This window comes from Mus caroli, unplaced genomic scaffold, assembly GCF_978045245.1.
Source record: "Mus caroli unplaced genomic scaffold, Mus_caroli_1 scaffold_2, whole genome shotgun sequence".
Lineage (NCBI taxonomy): Eukaryota > Metazoa > Chordata > Mammalia > Rodentia > Muridae > Mus > Mus caroli.
Genome location: NW_028227257.1, coordinates 13,529,156 through 13,549,724, shown reverse-complemented (window position 1 = coordinate 13,549,724; position 20,569 = coordinate 13,529,156). Strand labels below are relative to the sequence as shown.

The following is a 20,569-nucleotide window of genomic DNA, read 5'->3' as shown; positions in this document are numbered from 1 at the left end:
CAGAGACCAAATCTGGGGACTGAACACCTTGTGACCCAAAACCTTTTTTTTTTTTTTCCTTCGAGACAGGGTTTCTGTATAGCCCTGGCTGTCCTGGAACTGACTTTGTAGACCAGGCTGGCCTCGAACTCAGAAATCCGCCTGCCTCTGCCTCCCAAGTGCTGGGATTAAAGGCGTGCGCCATCACCCCACGGCCCAAAACCTTTTCAAGTCAGTGACTTAGCAGGGCTCCTGACCTAGGGCCTCAGTTTGCTCGTCTGAAAAGTAAGGACAACGCCCCCTCAGCTATTGGTCTTGTGGGACGGTGCTTGGCGCACAATGAACACTCCATTGATGTCAGGAATTCCAGGATGGAGACAGGCACTAGGGAAAACGAACCCAGAACGTCCTCTTCACCTCCAGCCGCTGGGTGAGCTGAGGGGAAGCCAGGCCTCGCGGCCACGCCCCCTGCCTCGCGCACGGCCCCCTGGGACCCGTAGTGCTGGGCGTGGCCGCGGGACTACAAATCCCGGCGGCTCCCGCGCCGCGGCTTCAGCGGCGGCTGCCTCAGCTCCTCAGAGCGCCGGCGGCGGCCTCGGCGGAGTCGGTGTCGGCGGCCGGGGCTGAGCTGTGAGTTTCCGATCGAGAACAGCGTTGGGGAAGATGGCGGCGAGCGGTGAGTGGAGAGAAAGGCAGCTGCGAGCGGCGGGCGAGGCCGGCGGCATGGCCTGAGGCGGGGGTCCTGGGGTCGCCAGCAATGCGCGGCGCAGGCGACAGGGATAGCGCGGGCGGCGCTGGGCTCCGGGGCCCGTGCAGGGTCGCGAGGAGTTCGCGGCCGCGGCCTCTGCTTGCCGCTGGGGCTCCCCCCGCCGAATCGCGGGTCGGAGAAGCTCAGCCGAGCCTCCTCTTTCCGCCGGCGCCGCCCGGCGGAGCGGACACGGGCGGCTCCTCCGGCCGAAGCTGCGGCTCCGCTGCGAGCGGGCGCGGCGGACACGGAGTGTGCGGTGCCCGCGGGGTGAGCGCGGGGTGTGTGCGGGGTGAGAGTGGGGTCTGTGGCGTGTGCGGGGTGTGTGACATGGATGTGGGGGTCTGCGGGTTGTGCCAGGTGTGTGGGGGTGGCCCCGGAGTCCGCCAGGTGTGTGGGGTGGATGCAGGCTGCGTGCGGGGGTCTGCAGGGTGGATGCTGGGCGAGGGAGCTGAGTGCGGTGTGCGAGGTGTGTGCTGGTGTGTGCCGGGTGAGTGGAGGTGCGAGGGGTGAGTGCAAGGTCTGCGATCTGTGCGGGGCGAGGACCGGGTGGATGCGGGGTCCGCGATGTCTCCAGGGTGGATGCTTGGCGGACGAGGAGTCCGAGGTGTGTGTAGCGTGGATGCAGGGTCGGCCGTCTGTATGGGATGAGTGTGGGGGTCTCTCCCTCTCTGTGCGGCGTGGATAGGGGCTCTGCCGTCTGGGGTCGCCTATCATCGAGGCCGCTTTCATCTTCCGAAATTCCCAGTCTAGGTTCGTTCATTGATTCTGTTTGCAGTAGTTTAAATGAAGTGGGAGGCAATGCTACTTCCTAGGCAGCTTGAGGGTGGCTAGGGTGGAAAAGTTAAGCAGATGAGCAGCTCGCAGAGGCCAGAGCATCGTAGGCCCGCGGAGCAGGAGCCTAGGACTCCACACTGTATGACACTGGAAGGTTGGAGAGTGTCTTTAAGTCGAGAAACTTTTTCCCCCTCCCAAATGTGAAGACTTACTTTTTTTTTTTTTTTTTTTTTTGTTGTTGCAGTTTCTGAGTAGCGCTTCAAAGCCAACTTGTTTTTGTAATTAAGCTTGTGAGGTAAAAAACCAGGAAGGCGAGTCAGTCCCCTGTCAGCTGAAGTGGCTAGGTGGGTGAGAGGTCCTATATCAGGGTTTCTGTGGCCTGAGATTTAAACCTCGGATTGGTTGACTGATCTCTGCTGCACCAAAGCCTCCTCAGCATTTGTTCCTGCAGGTTGTTGCAGAAATGAGTTGCTGGAGTTAAGGGTGCATGGATTCAGATCTTCAGCAGATACTGCTGTGGACTAACAGGGCAGTGCAAACCTCTGAGTTTGTGAGCTGTTTGTACTTTTAAAACCTTAAAATGGCTATCAAGTATTTAGAATAGGTTTTTCCACATCGGATACCCAACTGAAAAGTCTGAAAATACTGAAAAAGGAATCTCTTCCACTAGAAACCCTGTCTGTGGCAATGACTGTTAGCATTTCTTGGAGTAAGTTTGGCTTTGGAACTAAAGTATTTTCATTAGAAACAAACCCCAGCTGGTATATACTGAGAGCAGGAACAGGGAGGGGGTTAGTGTTTTCTTTTTTTGCTATTTTAAACTTGCAGGAGCTGGAGAGATGGCTCAGAGCTTAAGAACATTGGTTGCTGCTCTACTAGAGGACCTGGGATTGACCCGCAGCATCCAGCAACCATCTATGGCTCCAGTTCCAGGGGATCGGTCGCCCTCTTCTGGCCTCTGTGGACATCAGGCACCCACCTAGTGCACTGATTGACATGAATTTAAAAAAAATCTCGATAGTTGTTAGGCTGTTGAATTTAGTGCTACTGCTGTTTGCTGTATTAAAATCCTTAAAGAAACAATAGTCTGTGGGATGTGGAACCCTGAGGCTTTCATTGTAAGAGGAAGCCTCTGTTTGTAACATGTAAAGTGATACCTACCACTGTAGCTCCTGTGTTACAGGAGGTAGCTTCAGGTTCTGAATTTAAATGAGCAGTAATCTAAACTGCCTGTGATCCCAAATTATAGAGTATTTTATATGTTGATAGAAAAGGCTTAATTGTCCAATCAGCATTAAAAAAACAAAAAGGCACATGCTAGCTTTCAGCATATAGAAGGAAGTACATTTTATAGCTGGGGATTGTAGGCAAAAGGGGAGGCTCTAATTGTAAGCAGTGATGGAGGACATTTTCATCAGAAAACACCCTTTAAAGAGGACTTCAAAACACCAACTTCAGCATATAATCAAGATGGTCTTTTTTTTAAAGATTATTTTATTTTTATGTGTGTGAGTATTTTGTGTATATGTATGTCTGAGCATCATGTGCATCCTTATTGCTTAAAAGGTCAGAAGAGAATCCCTTCTGTCAGATCCCTGGAACTGAATTTAAGGATGCTTTGTGAGTAGGGCATACATAATGTTTTATGCCTTTAATCTCGGGATTCTGGTGGCAGAAGTGGATGTATCTCTGAAGCCGGCCTGGTCTACAGAATGATAGCCAGTGCTATATAGAGAAACCCTGTTTCCAAAAAAAAAAAAAAAAAACCAAAAAAAACCCAAAACAAACAAAAGCTATCATGAGGGTGTTGGGAATTAAACCTAGGTAGTAGGAACAGCCAGTGCTCTTAACCACTGAACTATATATCCAGTTCCCCAAATTTACATGTATGTGTGTTTGGTCTGTGTGTATGTTGGTTGGTACACCACATGTTGCCTGTGCCTGGTGTCTGTGGAGGCCAGAAGATAACGTTAGATTCCTTGGAATTCAGTTACAAATAGTGAGCTGCCATGTATATGCTGATATTCAAACCCTGGTCCTCTGAAAGTGTAGCAAGTGCTTTAAACCACTACACCGCCATTTCTCCAGCCCGTCTTTGGTGTTTTGAGATGCTCAGGCCCGTGTGGAACCCGGAGCTTATATTTCTGGTTGGTCTTGAACTCGTGATCTTCCTGCCTCGCCCTTCAGACGCTTGGATTAGAGATTTATGACACCTCAGGATTATTTATTACCTTTTGTAAGCCTCTGAATCATGAAGTTAATTAATTTAGCAGCTAGGTTGGCCTCGATTGAACTCAGCCTCCTGTTTCAGTTTCTCAAGTGAGAATGAAGACTTGTTCCACTTTGTTTTGCTAGAATGATTTTAAAAATTACTCCAGAGGAGTTGGAGAGATGGCCGGGGGTAAGAGCCCTTGCAGCTTCTCCTAGGACCCAGGTTTGATTCTTAGTCCCCACATGGTCTCACACTTAATAAGCTCCGTGGTATCCAGTGCCCTTATGCCTTCCCCAGGCTTCTGTACACGCCGCACATACATACATATAGTGAATAATCATACATAAAATAAAAATAAATAATATTTAAAAAAATGCTAACAGTTCATTACAGTTATTGAATGGGAGCAGGAGAGGTGACTTACTGGTTTTCAGGAGGACTTTGGTTCCCTTGCCAGCACCCACAAGGCTGCTCACTCATCTGTAACTTCAGTTCTGGCGATCATGCTCTCTTCTGGCTTCCACAGTCTCTTGTGTGCCTGTGGAGGACATAGGACTCATGTAGGCACACATACATTAGGAAATAATGGGGTAGAAAAAACCCCAGCATGATAGTAATGCTAGGTTATCAGGGATTATATTAAATAATTTCTGACTTTAACAAAAATTTTTAATTTATATTTTATGTGTATAAGTGTTTGCCTGCATACATGTCTGCGCCTATGTGTGCTTCGTGCCTGAGGAGGCTTCCAATCCCCTGGGACTCTCGAGTTATTGACAGTTGTGAGCTACCCTGGGGCTGCTTGGATTCCTGAATCCCCTGCAAGAGCAGCCAGTGCTCTTATCCCCTGAGCTATTTTTCCAGCCCATGTCTACATTCTTTTTTTTTTTTTTAATGTGTGCTGATTCACACCCCTAGCTCATTTCATTATGCTTCGAAAGTGATTTTAGGATGCATTTTCCCTGGTATAAAAATTCTGTAGGGCACCTCCACCCTCTTAGTAAATATGAACTCATTTATTAAGGAGGGAGTGCACTCTGAGGCCTGAGATCCTCTCTCTGGGTAGTGTGTGAAGAAAATACTTGTTTGAAGTGATTACTTACAACATCTTATTTTCTTCTTGGGTGCTGGGAGTGAGCCCCAAGGCAAGGCCTCATGCATGCTTGGCAAGTGTTTTGTAACTGAACTGAATCTCCAGCCCATTAAGGCCTTCGTTATCTTTTTTTCCCCCTTATGATATAGACCAGAGTAGCTTCCAACTTGGTTCTGCGGGTCCTTCCTCTATTTTGTGTGTGTGGTCTAGCACTAATGCCTTTTTAAAAAAAATAATTATTTATTTATTTTATGTATATGAATACCACTGTAGCTGTCTTCAGACACACCAGAAGAAGGCTTTAGATCCCATTACAGATAGTTGTGAGCCACCATGTGGTTGCTGGGAATTGAACTCGGGACCTCTGGAAGAGCAGTCAGTGCTCTTCACCACTAAGCCATCTCTCCAGCCCCCACTAATGCCTTTAAAAAGAAAATATATTTAGCCGGGCGTGGTGGCGCACACCTTTAATCCCAGCACTCAGGAGGCAGAGGCAGGCGGATTTCTGAGTTCGAGGCCAGCCTGGTCTACAAAGTGAGCTCCAGGACAGCCAGGGCTATGCAGAGAAACCCTGTCTCGAAAAATCAAAAAAAAAAAAAATATATATATTTGTCTTTGTTTTTTGTTTTTTTTTTAATTTATTTTATGTATGAGTGCTCTGCTGCATGTACACTTGGATGCCAGAAGAGGGCGTCAGATCCCTTTATAGATGGCCATGAGCTGCCACGTGGGTGCTGGGACTGGAACTCAGGACCTGGAAGAGCAGCCAGTGCCATCTCTCCAGCCCCATGAATGCGTTCTTTTTGTTTGTTTGTTTGTTTTGTTTTTGTTTTTGAGACAGGGTTTCTCTGTGTAGTCCTGGCTGTCCTTGAACTTACTTTGTAGACCAGGCTGGCCTCGAACTCAGAAATTCCCCTGCTTCTGCCTCCCAAGTGCTGGGATTAAAGGCGTGCGCCACCACCGCCTGGCCCAAGTTCCTTTTTAAAAATTGTTTTTGTGGGTTTTTTTTTTTTTTTTTTTTTGGTCTCAAAAAATAGTTCCTGGTTGGCCTGGCCTGGTTGGTAGGTCAGGCTGGTCTTGAGCCTTTTTTTTTTTTTTGGGAGTGGGGTGGGGCTTAAAACAGGGTTTCTTTTCTCTATGTAGCCCTTGATTTCATCAAGCTTGCAAGGTAGACCAGGCTGGCCTTGAACTCAGATCCCCCTGCCTCTGCCTCCCAAGTGCTGGAATTAAAGACATGCGCCACCATGCCGGACTTGATCCATGTTTTTAGTTTGCATTTTTTTTTTTTTTTCTTTTTTCTGAGAATGGATCTTCCTGGCTGGCCTGTAACTTTACTAGGCTGGCCTGGACTGGAAGTGCTGCTTCTGCATCTGTCTTCCAAGAAATGGAATGAAATTACAAATTATTTTAAAATTATTTTATTACTTTATGCATATGGGTATTTTTGTCTCTGTGCATGTATATATCCCACAGTGCCTGCTGAGGTCAGAAGAAGGTGCTTGACTCCCTGGAGCTGGAGTTACAGACGGTTATGAGCTGCAGTGTGGGTGCTGGGATTGAACCTAGGACCTGTTGCAAAAGCAGCAAGTGCTTGTCTAACCACTGAGCCAATTCTCCAATCCCAACAACTTTTTTTTTTTTTTTTAAATGTATTCGTGCATGTGTGTACACGCACGTACCTGTGAGTTCATGTGCCAGGAAGCCCATTTTGAATCATTGAAATTATAGTTTCTTGCTATGTCAGGGACATTCTACTAACAAAAGAAAATTTACAAAATTCAGTCTTGGCCTAGAGTCATGGCTCAGTGGTTAAAGGTTTTGGATCACCTAACAACCTGAGTTAGGTCCCTGCATCTCATTAATGGGGTACCCCCTGGAAAGCCCACACCTGCACTGACTTAGAGCACATCTCCATCCAGTCTCCTGTGCCATAGCTGTGTGGCTCCAGAGTAGCCCTATTAAGTTGAAAACTGCTGTGGGAGAACAATTTCAGAGTGTCTTTTAGCCTGGGTAATAGGGTTAGGTAAAACAGGGAAACCCAAATGCTGCTGTCCTGTCTCTAATTGGTTGTTGGGTTTCTCTTTGCGTTTAAAAACTCTGTAATTTTAATTGTCTGCCAGAGGATGTACTTTTGAAACTTTTGAAGTTGTTGCAAGTTTAGAATGACTATTGCCTCCAGTGGCAGTTTGTCTACATAGCAAATTGGCCACATTTAATACCCCGTTACTCTGCTGAGGCTTCCTGGGATTGGAAAAACAAGAGTTGTTCTTGTTGCTTGTCATCCATTGAGCAAGGGATCGCTGAACCAGCTGGTTTGGGCCACAATATAATACCTAGTAGCATGGTGTAGTCTCTGCTGTATTTACTGGCTAGAGCTCTGGGGGCCACACAGTGATTTCTCTAGTGTTCGAAAGGATGTGACTTGGGTTGCAGGGAGTTCTGAGATGGGGTGCTGCAATGAAATGTGGCTCTCACCTTGAGCACATTTTAGTGGAGGAGGACCTCGGTGGACCTAGAGGATCCTTAGTTACTGTTAGGTAAATATGTATCCATTGTTTCCTTAGGGGGCTTCTGGTTTTTGTTGTTGTTGTTGGGCTAAGACCATATTTATTCAGTTCACAGCTCTAACCTGTTTTCAATCTCCCAACAAATGATGGAATTGACTTGATTTATCACTTTTGCTTTTCCTATCTCTGTTGGAAAGTTGTTAAAGAACAGGAAAAGGTCCCGAAGATCCTCAGCAGGAGTCAGTGAGGCTGGCTCATCACACACTAGATAATCTGTTTGGCCTGCAAATGGAGTTGCCAGTTTGTCAGCATTCATTTAGCTTGGTAGGAATTTCTGTCTAGGTAGGTCAGTTTACAGTGGGCAGTTATAAAGGCTTAGTTAACTAACCATACCATAGTCATGTGGGCTACAGGCAGGGTAAGGAGTCTCACCTGACTGACCAAATATATCTTGGAAAAAAATGTTCTCAGAGCAAATGAGCTAGTATCTTCCCCGCCCCAATTAGTTATCTGTTCTGTTTTGCTTCTCTGTGATGGATTCAAGAAAAGGTGTGACTTTTTGGTAGACTATTTTATACTGCTGTTTTGTTGAGAGGTCTGACTTCCTTGGTCAGAGGCGGCTGTGAGGGATGAAGCTTCCCTGTAATACTGAATTCTTGGTTATCCCTAGAATGGTGGGAAGGGAATCCTGGCCCAGGCTGCACAGCTGCTGGATGGGAAGGGCTTCAGAAGTCTGCCCTGTCCTCACGTGGATGAACCTGATGCCCGGTTGAATGTTAATTGTAAAGGTTGAATTCCACTGCACTAACTTCAGGGGCCTGATATTTTGTTGTAATAATAGAGTAAGGATTTATCAGATGTTGTTGGTCCTTTTCAGTTCTGCAAGTAACTTGGGAAGTTGCTGTTCATTTTACCAGTGTGACAAGCTGTTACTCCCGAAGCTTCCATTTAATGCTTTTGGACAAAGGGCAAAAAAAAAAAAAAAAAAAAAAAAAAAAAAGTCCATGGTCTGCTGGGGAGAAACTTAACCACCTGTGTTTGAGTCTCTTCACTGGGAGAGCTCAGCAGTCTGGTAAGATTTGACTGAGTGTCCCACATTCAAAATGTGATCAGAGGAAATGAGACTCCAGGTCGGCAGGCGATTGCTGGTAATCTCTTCTGTTCTCGGAAACTTTAAGATGCGTAAATGCCTTTCATTCTGGTGTAAACGTCTAAGAAGGGACGCCTTGGCCTTTTCATAGTTTGAGACACTTGGTAGTTCCCCCTTTTAAAATGTGATGGTGATATTTCAGTGTTTAATGTTGACAATTTTGATATAAATTTGAATATTCCCCCCCAAACTGGTTTAATATATCCATGAGAAAAAATCTATCCTGTGCTTAGTCAGAAGTATTTTTTCCCCTCCTGTTATGTACATTTTTACTGGCTTTTTACCAAGCTATTTGTAGCTCATCATACCCAAGGCTGGCAACTTTCGGTTTGCTTAGAATTTTGGTTGGTGCAGCAAGACATTTTTGAGGCCATTCTTTTCAGTAGATGGTCCATGAAGGAGGGAAATCTGAAAGAGGGAATTTCAAAGCAACCCAAGCAGCGGTTGAAAGTCCTCTGGTCTTGAGAATAATGACTGGCGGGCAGGCAGGAAGCCTGCAGCTGTGTTGTGGTATTGTTCCTCCATCTCTGGCATCTGAGAGCTTCAATACAATAGAGGAGAAAGCCCGGGGAGGGAGAGAAAGGCATCACTAGGAAAAGCGAACTCTCTGCTCAACTGAAATCCAAGACCAAATTATTTTATTTAAGAACAATTGTTTCTCATAATCTGTCCCAAACTGACATTTTTTATAATGGAAGTTAACTGCTATTTGGAAGAGCCGCAGGATCCCTGCCTCAGTTTCAAAACAACTGAAAAAGATACACGTAAGGAAGCCTGGAGTGTTTTCCTCCAGCTGCTGTCGGAGCAGTGTCCTTTGTTACTTTGAGGAGAGTTCTGGTGGTGAAGAGTTCAATATTCTGTACGCCTTTGGCAGTCTCTCTCTAGGGCTGTTCTTACTTTTGAGACTCCTGTGTACCCGACCGGTCCCTATGACATGGCATGGGGACACCCTCCCTGCCAAGCTCCTGTTTTTATTTTTTATATTTCAGACAGGGCCTTGTAGGGCTTGGCACTTCTATCTAGAGTGGGTGGATTTCCATCTTGTGATCCTCCTGCCTCTGCCTCCCAAATGCTGGGATTACATGTGCATACTACCAACTCCTCATATCAGCTCTTCCTGTCAGATGATTTAAACTTAGTCACAGCTCTTAGTGCTGACTTACTGTGAAGATTTCCCTAGAAGCTGTGGACCTACGTGGTGTGTGCTGTCCAGTGGGGGAGACGGGGATGTGGGTGGATCTTTTGTAGCCAGGGCTGGAGTTTATTGCTGTGTAGCAGGAGAACCCCAGTGCTGAGTTTATGGGCCACTGCTGGTTTGTCCTCTTTTATTTGACTAGTTGTAGGGCTTTGTTTTTGTTTTTTGACAAGGTCTGTGTAACCCTGGAACCCCAGACCAGGCTGGCCTTGATCTGCTTGCCTGTACCAACACACTCTGCTGATAGTTGTGTTTTAATGACACAACTCTTATCCCAGCCAAAGTCTCCCCTGCTGTTGGAACCTGTTTGACAGCAACTAGGAAAGCCAAATTCCTCTGGAGGACAACTCCCCATATCTTGCCTACCTTGGAGGGTCAGAGGTGTGCTTTCATAGACTAGAGTATTACCATATTTTACAAATGATTTTCATTAGAAATTAAGATGGGACTCAAGGTCCATGACCTTAGGGACTTTGCTGTTGTAGATGTGGCTGTGTAAAGTTGGAAAATGGTTTCCTAAGTTGGGTGTGGGGGTTCATGCCTGTAAGCCCTGCATTTGAGAGGTTAAGGCAGGAGGATCATCAAAATTTGAAGCAATTGTATGTTGTAGATTAAAACCCTGGCTTGACAAACAAAACAAACCAAATCCTAACAAAAAGTAAGAAGAAAGCTGAGCTGAGTGAGCACCTATGACCTCGGTAGCAGGGCACCTGAGCTTGATTTTCAGCTCTGGCTCCTGGTGACTGACAACTACTCTAAGTCCAGCTCCAGGGCATCTTTGTTAGATCTTTTTACTCTGCTATTCTGTCTTTGTAACTATTCATATACATGCACATACACAGACACACACATACATTAAGACAGACAAGTTAGACAAATTTAACAAGCAAACAGAAGAGGTTGAGGCAAGAGGATCTTTAGTTCAAGGTCAGCCTGGGATGCTATTAAGATCTTGTCTGGTGAGGTAGCTCAGTGCACTTGGCAAGCCTGATGACCCCACATGGTGGAAAGAACTGACACCATCAGTTACCCTTTGACCTTCACTTGCCTGCAGTGGAGTCCACTGCCTTTCTCAAATAGGTAAGCAATAGAAAGCAGGAAGGAATAAAGGAAAGAAGACCCTGTTGGAAAAAAGAAAAAACTAAACTAGATTAGTGTTGGTGTACTTTGCATATCAATCTCGAGGTCTTGAGTTTGATCCTCAACTCTCCTACCCGACCCCACATTTAAAAAAGTTTCCACTTTTATAGATACAGCTTCAAGTAGTATTAGTTAAAAAAATTTTTGTTTTGAGGGCATTTTTCTGGGGTTGGAAGGTGGTGGTGGTGGTGCACGCCTTTAATCTCAGCACTAGGGAGGTAGAGGCAGGCAGATCTTTGAGAGTTCAAGGCCAGCCTGGTCTAAAAATCAAGTTCCAGGAAAGCCAGACCTGAACATCTCCAAAAGCCAACTATATATATATATATTAATTTTTAATATTTTTATTACATATTTTCCTCAATTACATTTCCAATGTTATCCCAAAAGTCCCCCATAGCGCCCGCCACTTCCCTACCCACCCATTCCCATTCTTTTGGCCCTGGCATTCCCCTATATTGGGGCATATAAAGTTTGCAAGTCCAATGGGCCTCTCTTTCCATTGATGGCCGACTAGACCATCTTTCGATACATATGCAGCTAGAGCTCCGGGGTTCTGGTTAGTACATCATGTTGTTCCAACAATAGGGTTGCAGATCCCTTTAGCTCCTTGGGTACTTTCTCTAGCTTCTCCATAGGGAGCCCTGTGATACATCCAATAGCTGACTGTGAACATCCACTCCTGTGTTTGCTAGGCCCCGGCATCTTCTCTTTTTTTTTTTATTACATATTTTCCTCAATTACATTTCCAATACTATCCCAAAAGTCCCCCATAGCGCCCCCCACTTCCCTACCCACCCCTTCCCATTCTTTTGGCCCTGGCATTCCCCTATATTGGGGCATATAAAGTTTGCAAGTCCAATGGGCCTCTCTTTCCATTGATGGCTGACTAGGCCATCTTTCGATACATATGCAGCTAGAGACAAGAGCTCCGGGGTTCTAGTTTGTACATCATGTTGTTCCAACAATAGGGTTGCAGATCCCTTTAGCTCCTTGGGTACTTACTCTAGCTTCTCCATTGGGAGCCCTGTGATACATCCAATAGCTGACTGTGAACATCCACTCCTGTGTTTGCTAGGCCCCGGCATCGTCTCACAAGAGACAGCTATATTTGGGTCCTTTCAGCAAAATCTTGCTAGTGTATGCAATGGTGTCAGCGTTTAGAAGTTGATTATGGGATGGATCCCTGGATACGGCAGTCTCTAAATGGTCCATCCTTTCATCACCGCTACGAACTTTGTCTCTGTAACTCCTTCCCTGGGTGTTTTGTTCCCAATTCTGAGAAGGTGCACAGTGTCCACACTTTGGTCTTCATTCTTCTTGAGTTTCATGCGTTTAGCAAATTGTATCTTAAATCTTGGGTATCCTAAGTTTTGGGCTAATATCCACTTATCAGTGAATACATATTGTGTGAGTTCTTTTGTGATTGTGTTACTTCACTCAAGATGATGCCCTCCAGGTCCATCCATTTGGCTAGGTTTTTTTTTTTTTTTTTTAACGAGTATATTTACCGTTATGTCTGTGCACCAAGTGCATGCCTGGTGCCCACAGAGGCCAGAAGAGGGCATCTGATTCCCTGGAACTGGAGTTGGAAACAGTTGTGAAGTAGCTTGTAAGTTCTGGGCCTGATCCTGGGTTCTCTCCAGAGCAGCCAGTACTCACTCCTCAGAGCCACCTCTCCAGCCCATAAAGCCAAAAGTTTTGTTGGCTTTTTACAAATAGTTTCTTGGAGTCTATGGCCTGTCTTATAAAATAACTTGGAAGGGCTAAAATTCTTAATGTTAGGAGATCAGTTATCAATAGAATTTCACACACACACACACACAGAGGAGAGGTAAGTAGGGAGAGAGGGAGGGAAGGGTACACACACCTAGGCTTCCACATGCTGGGCATTGTATTTTGAGACAGTCTAGCTGCAGTGGAACTTGTCATGTAGACCAAGCTGGCCTTGAACTCAATCCCTATGCATGCCCCAGGCTCCTGAGAGCTGGTTTTTCAGGTATGTATTGCCATGCCAACCCCATGGGGTATGCTTCTGTGTTTGTCCTTTCTCAGTATGTGTCCTCATCCCAGCCCCACACAGTCTAGATATTGATGTCTTGAAATTAGATCTAAATCTTCCACCTTTATTCTTTCTTTCATCTTTTTTTTTTAAAAGATTCTTTAGGATTTCGTGTAATTTTTAGGATAGAGTTGGGGATGTATGTAGTTGAATTGATACAGTGCCCAGCATTCCCAAAGCCGTGAGTTCCAGCCCTAGTACTAAACAAACTGATATACTGGCACTTTAATCCCAGGGTTTGGGAGGTAGAGGCAAGTAGATCAGAAATTCTAGGTCATCCTTGGCTCCATAGTGACTTTTAGGGTAGGCTAGGCTGGGTTACTTGAGCCCCTATTTTACAGACAAAGGTATGTGAGATATTATATCTTCCCTCCCATGAACTTGGGGTGTGTGTGTGTGTGTGTGTGTGTGTGTGTGTGTGTGTACGGTGCTGAGAATTGAATCAAGGACCCCAAAGCATGGCCGACAAGGACTTTATTACTGAGTTGCACAACAGCTTCCAAGTTTGTTTGTTTGTTTGTTTGTTTCTTTCTTTCTTTTTTTCAGACAGGGTTTTTTTGTATACTGGAACTCACTTTGTAGACCAGGCTGACCTCGAAATCAGAAATCTGCCTGTCTCTGCCTCTCAAGTGCTGGGACTAAAGGTGTGCGCCAACTACCGCCCGGCCCAAGTTCCTTTTTAAAAATTGTTTTTGTGGGGTTTTTTTGTCTCAATAAATAGTTCCTGGTTGGCCTGGAACTCCTGTAGGCCAGGCTGGTATTGAACCTTTTTTTTGGAGGGGGTGAGGGAGGGGCTTAAAACAGGGTTTCTCTATGTAGCTCTTGATTTCATCAAGTTTGCAAGGTAGACCAGGCTGGCCTTGAACTCAGATTCCCCCATCTCTGCCTCCCCAGTGCTGGGATTAAAGGCATGCACCACCATTGCCCGGTGGTGTGTTTCTCACTTTGGAATCTCAACAAGTGTGTTGGTAGCAAAGGATCTTTCATCACATGTCCTTTCATGTGCTTGCTTTAGCAGAAAGTCTTTCTTCCTGTGTCTGTTTTACCTAAATGCTCTTTCATGAGTCTACCTTAGTCTTTCACCTGTGTCCACTTCAGGAAAACACTCCTTTATATGTTTGTCCCAGCAAAACACCATCCACCATAACTGAATTCCCAAAGAACCCTTAATTTTTACTTCAACCCAGTCTCAGAAAACAAGATGCACAGCAAAGACCTCTGTCAACCCCGCTGGGGTTGGGAGAATTGATGAGAAATGACAATATACAGTATTCTATCCTAAACAAACTACATGAACGCAACTAGGAAAATTGAGCCTAATAGGGTCAGTTTTTTTTTTTTGGTTTTTCGAGACAGGGTTTCTCTGTGTAGCCCTGGCTGTCCTGGCACTCACTTTGTAGACCAGGCTGGCCTCGAACTCAGAAATCCACCTGCCTCTGCCTCCCGAGTGCTGGGATTAAAGGCGTGCGCCACCACGCCCGGCTAGGGTCAGATTTTATAAGTGCACTCGCACACACACACACACACACACACACACACACACACACACACACACACGTCTGTTGTGTTTCTCTACACTAGCAATGTTACTCAAAACTGTAATTTTATTAAATATGCCGGTATGGTGTTTCTGAGTTTGAGACCAGCCTGGTCTACAGAGTGAGTTCCAGGACAGCCAGGACTGCACAGAGAAACCCTGTCTGGAAAAACCAAAAAAAAAAAAAAAAAAAAAAAAAAGGATTTTTTTTTTTTTTTTATTAAAATTACACAGGGTTTTTCTGTAATAGCCCCGGCTGTCCTGGACTCAACTTTGTAGACCAGGCTGGCCTCAGATTCACAGAGATCCACCTGCCTCTGCTTCTCCAGTGCTGGGATTAAAGGCGTGTGCCACCATGCCAGGCTATTGCTGTGCATCTTAAACTGGGCCAGAACATTGCAGTGTGACTAGATTGACTGCTTTTGAGTTCCAGATCCCCCTGTTTCCCTCTGCTTGGATTATGAGTGTTGCTCCCTGGGCTGTTTGCTTTGCCTCAGTACAACTTCGCCCTTTCATAACATCTCTGTGCTGGGATTGCTGATGGTTGTTGAACACAGGGCACCATGCAGGCAAGAGCTGCCCTTCCACACTGAGTGAGACCCACACTGTTCCACAGACTAGTTCTGTCTTTGTATATTCTGTGTATATGTGATTACCTACTTACCTACCATTCAAGCACTGTGTTATTGTTTCACCTGTTGGCTGTTCGGAGTAATGCTGAGTAAACTTGGATACAAGTTTGAGAGAGAACACGAAGCTTTCTTTTTTGGGAGGTAGAATTGTTGATCTTATGGCAAAATGTATGTTTAGTTATTTCAGAAACTATGAAACTGTTTACAGAAGAGGCTATGCCACTGTATAGCCGGTTTCAGTCTTACATCCTCACCAGTACCTGATATTAATATTTGTTTAAGCTGTATCCATTCTGGTGGATGTGTAGTGGGAATCTCATTCTGATTTAATTTAAAATTCCTTTTACCTTCAGAATTCTCTTTTTTGTTTTTTTGTTTTTTCTTCACTCCCCATGCATACCTGCACACACATGGGGGCTAGAGTTCAATCTTGGGAGCCATCGATATAGTTTATTTATTGATTTCAGTTTTGATATGTATGAGTGTTTTGCTCATGTGAATGCAGTATTGGCAGAGGCTAGAAAAGGGCAGGGGAAATTCCCTGGGATTGGAGTTTCAGATGGTTGTGAGCTACCATGGGTGCTGGGAAACAGACCCAGGTGCTCTGCAAGAGCAGCGGTGTTCTTAACTCCCAAGTCACCTCTTCAGCCCCTCTATTTTTTATTATTGCCAAGTAGCTTTCAGTCCTTTTTGTTCTCAATTTACAGGTAAACAGAAGCTGCAGTTTAAGGTTTTCTGATTGTCATCTAGGATTCATGAAATCAGTAGCAGAATATCTAAGAAGTCAGAGTTCATATCTTTGGTTCATATCTGTCCTGTGCCCTCCCCACCCCACCCTGGTGATCAGATCAAAACTGAGCAGTCCAGGGGCTGACCCAAAGGGCTTCGACCAATTAGACAGACTCTGGGGGCTGGCTAAAGATTACATAGCAATAAAAAATTAACTGCCCAGACGTCAGGGTTATGAAGGGCTTTATGAAGTGCTGCAGAGATGGCTCAGAGGTTGAGAGTACCTGCTACTCTGGTGGGGATGAGTTCAGCTCTTAGTGCCCATGCTGCCTTGGACTCCATCCAGCTCTAGGGATCAGCATTCTCTTTTGGCCTATTCAGACAAATGCATGACTGTTCATAACACAGATACACAAATACATATAAAACTTAAAGGGCTCAGCAGTTACAAGTACCTGGTTTGACTTAATATTTATTTATATTTTTTGAGACAGGGCGTCCCTGTGTAGCCTGTCTGCCTTGGAACTCCCTCTGTAGACCAGGGTAGCCTCGAACTCAGATTTACCTGCCTCTCCCTACCAAGTGCAGTACCATGTCTGGCACTTAATGTTGCAGAGAGCCTGATTTCCATTCCAGTACCCACATCTGTAACTCCAGTTTTAAGAGCTCCATTGCTCTAATCTCTGCAGGTATCGGCACACACATAGTACATAATCATACACGTGAGTGAAACACTCATACATACACAACAGATATTTAAAAGAAAAAAAAACTTAAAAAAATGTTCTGAGCTGGACAGTGGTGGTGTATACCTTTAATCCCAGCAGTCAGGAGGCAGAGGCTAGCCTGGTCTACAGAGCAAATTCCGGGACAGCCATGGCTACACAGAGAAACCTTGTCTCAGGGGGAAAAAAAAAACGTTCTGCCAAAATTGAGGAACTTAACCTAGATTCATGGTACCTCTATCATTCCTGTATGAATGTATAATCTATAGGAACACTTGAAGGTTGTCTCTTCCATGGCCTGTGAAACAAAAAGCAAGGTTTCAAAAGGAGTAGCTGGGTGTTTTGATGTAGCTTTTGAGTCAGTGGTGGGGTAGCTTTTAACTGATGGTCAGGAGTATGTATGATACGTTCAAGTTCTGGGCTGTGTGTGGATGGTCTGTAAAGTTATACAAGCAGGGCTGGCTGGTTCAGTGGTTGGTTGGGAGCACTGGCTGCTCTCTAGAGGACCCAGGTTCAATTCTCACTACCCACATGACAGTCCCCAGCAGTCTCTAACTCCAATTCTAGGGGATCTGACACCCTCACTCAGACACACATGCAAGCAAAATACCAGTAACATGAAATAAACATAAGTCATTAAAATTTTAAGCTAAAAAGTTATACAAGCATAATAGATTGCTGGTTTTTGGGGAGGGAGTGTAGATCTTAGTATGTAGTATAGGCTAGCCTTGAACTTGCCATGGTCCATCTGCCTCGGCATCCTGAGTGCTTACAAGCATACCACATGTTCAAAGGTTTTTGTTTGTTTGTTTGCTTGTTTGTTTTTTTAAACGGTCTCATTTTGCAGCCATGTTTGGCCCAGAACATGCTATATAGACTATATAGACTAAGCTGGCCTCACACTCAAGAGATCCACTTACCTCTGCCTCCTGCTAAAGGTGTGCACCATTGTGCCCTGTCTTGGGTAAAGGTTAAAGGTTTATCTGTGTGCCTGTGTGTGCATATATGCATGTATGTGGAGGTCATAGGCCACCTTGCTTCAAGCTAGGTCCTTTGTTCTTTCCCACTGTACAGGCCTGACTAGCTGTTTGTAGCTTCCAGGGATTGTCCTGTCTTGTCTCCCATCTTCCCCTAGGCGTGCAGGGTTACATACACTCAGCTGCACACTTGGCTTCTGAGTAGCTGCTGGGGATTTAAGCTCTGTCCTCATGCGTTGTCCTATGTAGCCATCTCCCAGTCCATCTTAAGCAGACGTCATTAGTTACTGCATTTGACTGTTAAAAGTCAGCTTTGATTTTTGAATGGTTTGGAATGTAATCTTTTTATCCCGTTAATAAAATGAATCAAGTCTTTCTCTGGCTCAGGATGTAGCCCAGTTAGAGTGCCTGCCTAACTAGTGGGAAGCCCAGGGATTGATGCTCAGCACTGCAGGAACTGGGTTTGGGAGGTACAAGTTTTAATTCCAGCTTTCTGAGAGGGAGGAGTCAGGAGGGTCAGAAGTTCAAGGTCATCCTCAGCATCTAGTGAGAGAATTTGAGACCAGCCAGGACTGCATGAGCCATTGTTTGAAAGGGGGAAAAATAATCTTTGTCTATTTCCCCCCCTAATATAAGTAATGTATAGTATTACATATGTTCTAGTGGGATCTCATGAAAAGGTGCTAAAAACCTGTCTAAAACACTGGCTCTCAGTGTATGTTCCAGGAGGGAGACTCAGGGCCTGTCTCTGCCACTGCAAAGAGTGTCTTGCCTATGAATTTTTATATTCCCTTAAAATCAAGAAAACAAAACAGAATCCCCCACCTTTTTTTTTTTTTTTTTTTTTTTTTTTTTTGGAGAGCTGTCACAAGTCCTGTGGGCTATCCTTAAATCTGGAGATTTCTTCCTCCTCCTGAGTTCTGGCATAATCACCATGCCTGGCTTTGCGATGCGGTGCTTAGGGACCAAACCCAAGGCGTCATGCTTGCCCCACACTCTGCCAAGTGAGCTGTGTTTCCCAGCTGCTGTGCTTTCCTCTCCATGCTGGAAACGCTCAGCTCTAGGAATCAGACCCATGGCACAGAGTAGGCACTTGCTCTACCGCTGAGGTACATGCTAGCCCTAAAAATATGGGCTATATGGATGTGAAGAATGTATTTCTATAAAGAGATGTGTATCTTACGACCCCCTTCCTTTTCTGATGAGATCTTGCTGTCCATGCTGGTCTTGATGTTGTCGCCTGCTTGGGCCTCCGGAGTAGCTCTGACTAAGGGCTCCTGCCACAATGCTGGTCTTGTCTCTTGGGTTCTACTTCATTGTCTACTGACTTATGTCAGCTTTTGAGTGCTTGAGGCATATGCAAACGAGAAAATCAGCATCACAGAGTGTTTGTAGCATTTTGTAGCATTGTAGCCTTCATATTAAGTTATTGTACCTTTAAGCTTCTGCCGGTCTCACTGGATGTGTCTCTCTCCCAAAGGTGATGGGGACCCCAGGTTATTTACTCTTCCCTTCACTTAAGTAGTTATTTTATCTGAATTATTTTTGACATACTTGAATTTTGGAACAGTTTTTAGTTTACATCTAAAAAGGATACTTAAAAAAGAACAGTGGAAATTTCCAGCATTAAAAAAATTTGACTGGTCTAATAACTGCTTTGCAGGAAGAAATATGAAAAGGAGCCGCAGACGTTCTGGATGTCAGCCTGTGAAATTTTCCACTATTTCCCATAATAACATGCAGGCACGCTTATATTCCTGATTCAGTGGGACTGTGACTGCAGTTGCCTGACTGGAATTTGAAGCTCCTGTCAGCAAGAAATGGCATCTACCACTCGAGCTGCCCATCCTAGGGGCTGGGCTTGCTCTAGGGTTGCCTGGGGAGACACTGTTGGAAAGGCTGATCTTGGAAATTATTTATACGTCTCACAATTCCAAACAATTTGGATTATAGTGGACTTACAATACATCTGCTACAACAGTTTTTTTTTATAGTTTTATTTATATAAATTTATAGAATTTTATTTTGTTTAAAATGCTTAGAGAAGTAAAACATAAAGGTTCGGATAAATCCAGGTTTCATTTGGTACAATTTAGAAACTATTCAATGTATTAGCTTATGCAGGTCCCTGTTAGTGCCGTAGAAGATCAGCAGGCTTCCTCCTGAAGTTAGCCATTCTTTAGACTCAAGTGAGCAGGTCACCCCATTTGCCCAGGTTCTGTAAGTTGACCAAGATGAGTATGGAAGAGCAGATCACAAGATATACTGTAACCTAAGCCTGTCCTGCTTCATCTCTTACAAGGCAGAGTGGCATTGAAGAATGGCCAGCCGCCCTTTATGAATTAAACTTAATTATTTACTTTTGAGAGATGGTGTCACTCTACTGCTCAGGTTGGCCTGAAGCTTGGGGGATTCAGCTACCCCACCTTGCTGATTTTAACTAGACAACTCTTTTCTTTCTTCCTCCTCTTCTCCTTTTTTTTTTGGGGTGTGTGTGTGTGTGTGTGTGTGTGTGTGTGTGTTATGAGACAGGGTTTCCCTGTGTAGTCCTGACTTGTCTGTCCTGGAATTCACTCTGTAGACCAGGCCTCAAACTCCGAGATCTACCAGCCACTGCCTCCCAAGTGCCAGGGAAGCTGAGGCAGGAGGATTAACATTGCTTTGAGGCCAGCCTTGTTTACAGTTCCAGGACAGCTAGTGTTACATAGTAAAGACCTAGTCTCAAGAGAATACAGAATACAAAGCAAAAAAAAAAAAAAAAAAAAAACAAACAAAATACCCCCAAAACAACAATGAACAAGATCCTCGCCCTGCAGAGTAAACTGTAAGAACACACGCACTCCTCCAGTGAGGAATTGAGGGTTTGAGTGGTAACAGATGTGCTTCACACTCCTGAGTTGCTTCCAGCTTAGAAATAAAGCCATATTAATGCACAAGTAACTGTCTCTGGACGGGAATAACTGTGCTGGAGCAGGGTTCTACCCTGGTCATTGGGTTCTCCCTGTTGAGTCTCATCTCTTTCTTAGGTTCTGTGTGTCTTCTGACCTCTTCATGACTTCCCTTTCCAGCCCTCTCAACATTTTCAACCATTTATCCCTTTCTCCTCACCCTA

At 45.0% G+C, this 20,569-nt stretch overlaps 1 protein-coding gene across 5 annotated transcripts in view; it reads left to right on the top strand.

Annotated features, from left to right (window-relative positions):
• The first annotated feature begins 528 nt into the window (after window positions 1-528).
• Window positions 529-20,569, top strand: part of Ncoa3 (nuclear receptor coactivator 3) — an 82,590-nt gene continuing 62,549 nt past the window's right edge. For all 5 annotated transcript variants that reach the window (XM_029471985.2, XM_029471980.2, XM_029471976.2 and 2 more), the window contains exon 1: window positions 529-655. The gene's annotated coding sequence lies outside the window, so the exon portion shown is untranslated. The remainder of the gene's footprint in view (window positions 656-20,569) is intronic.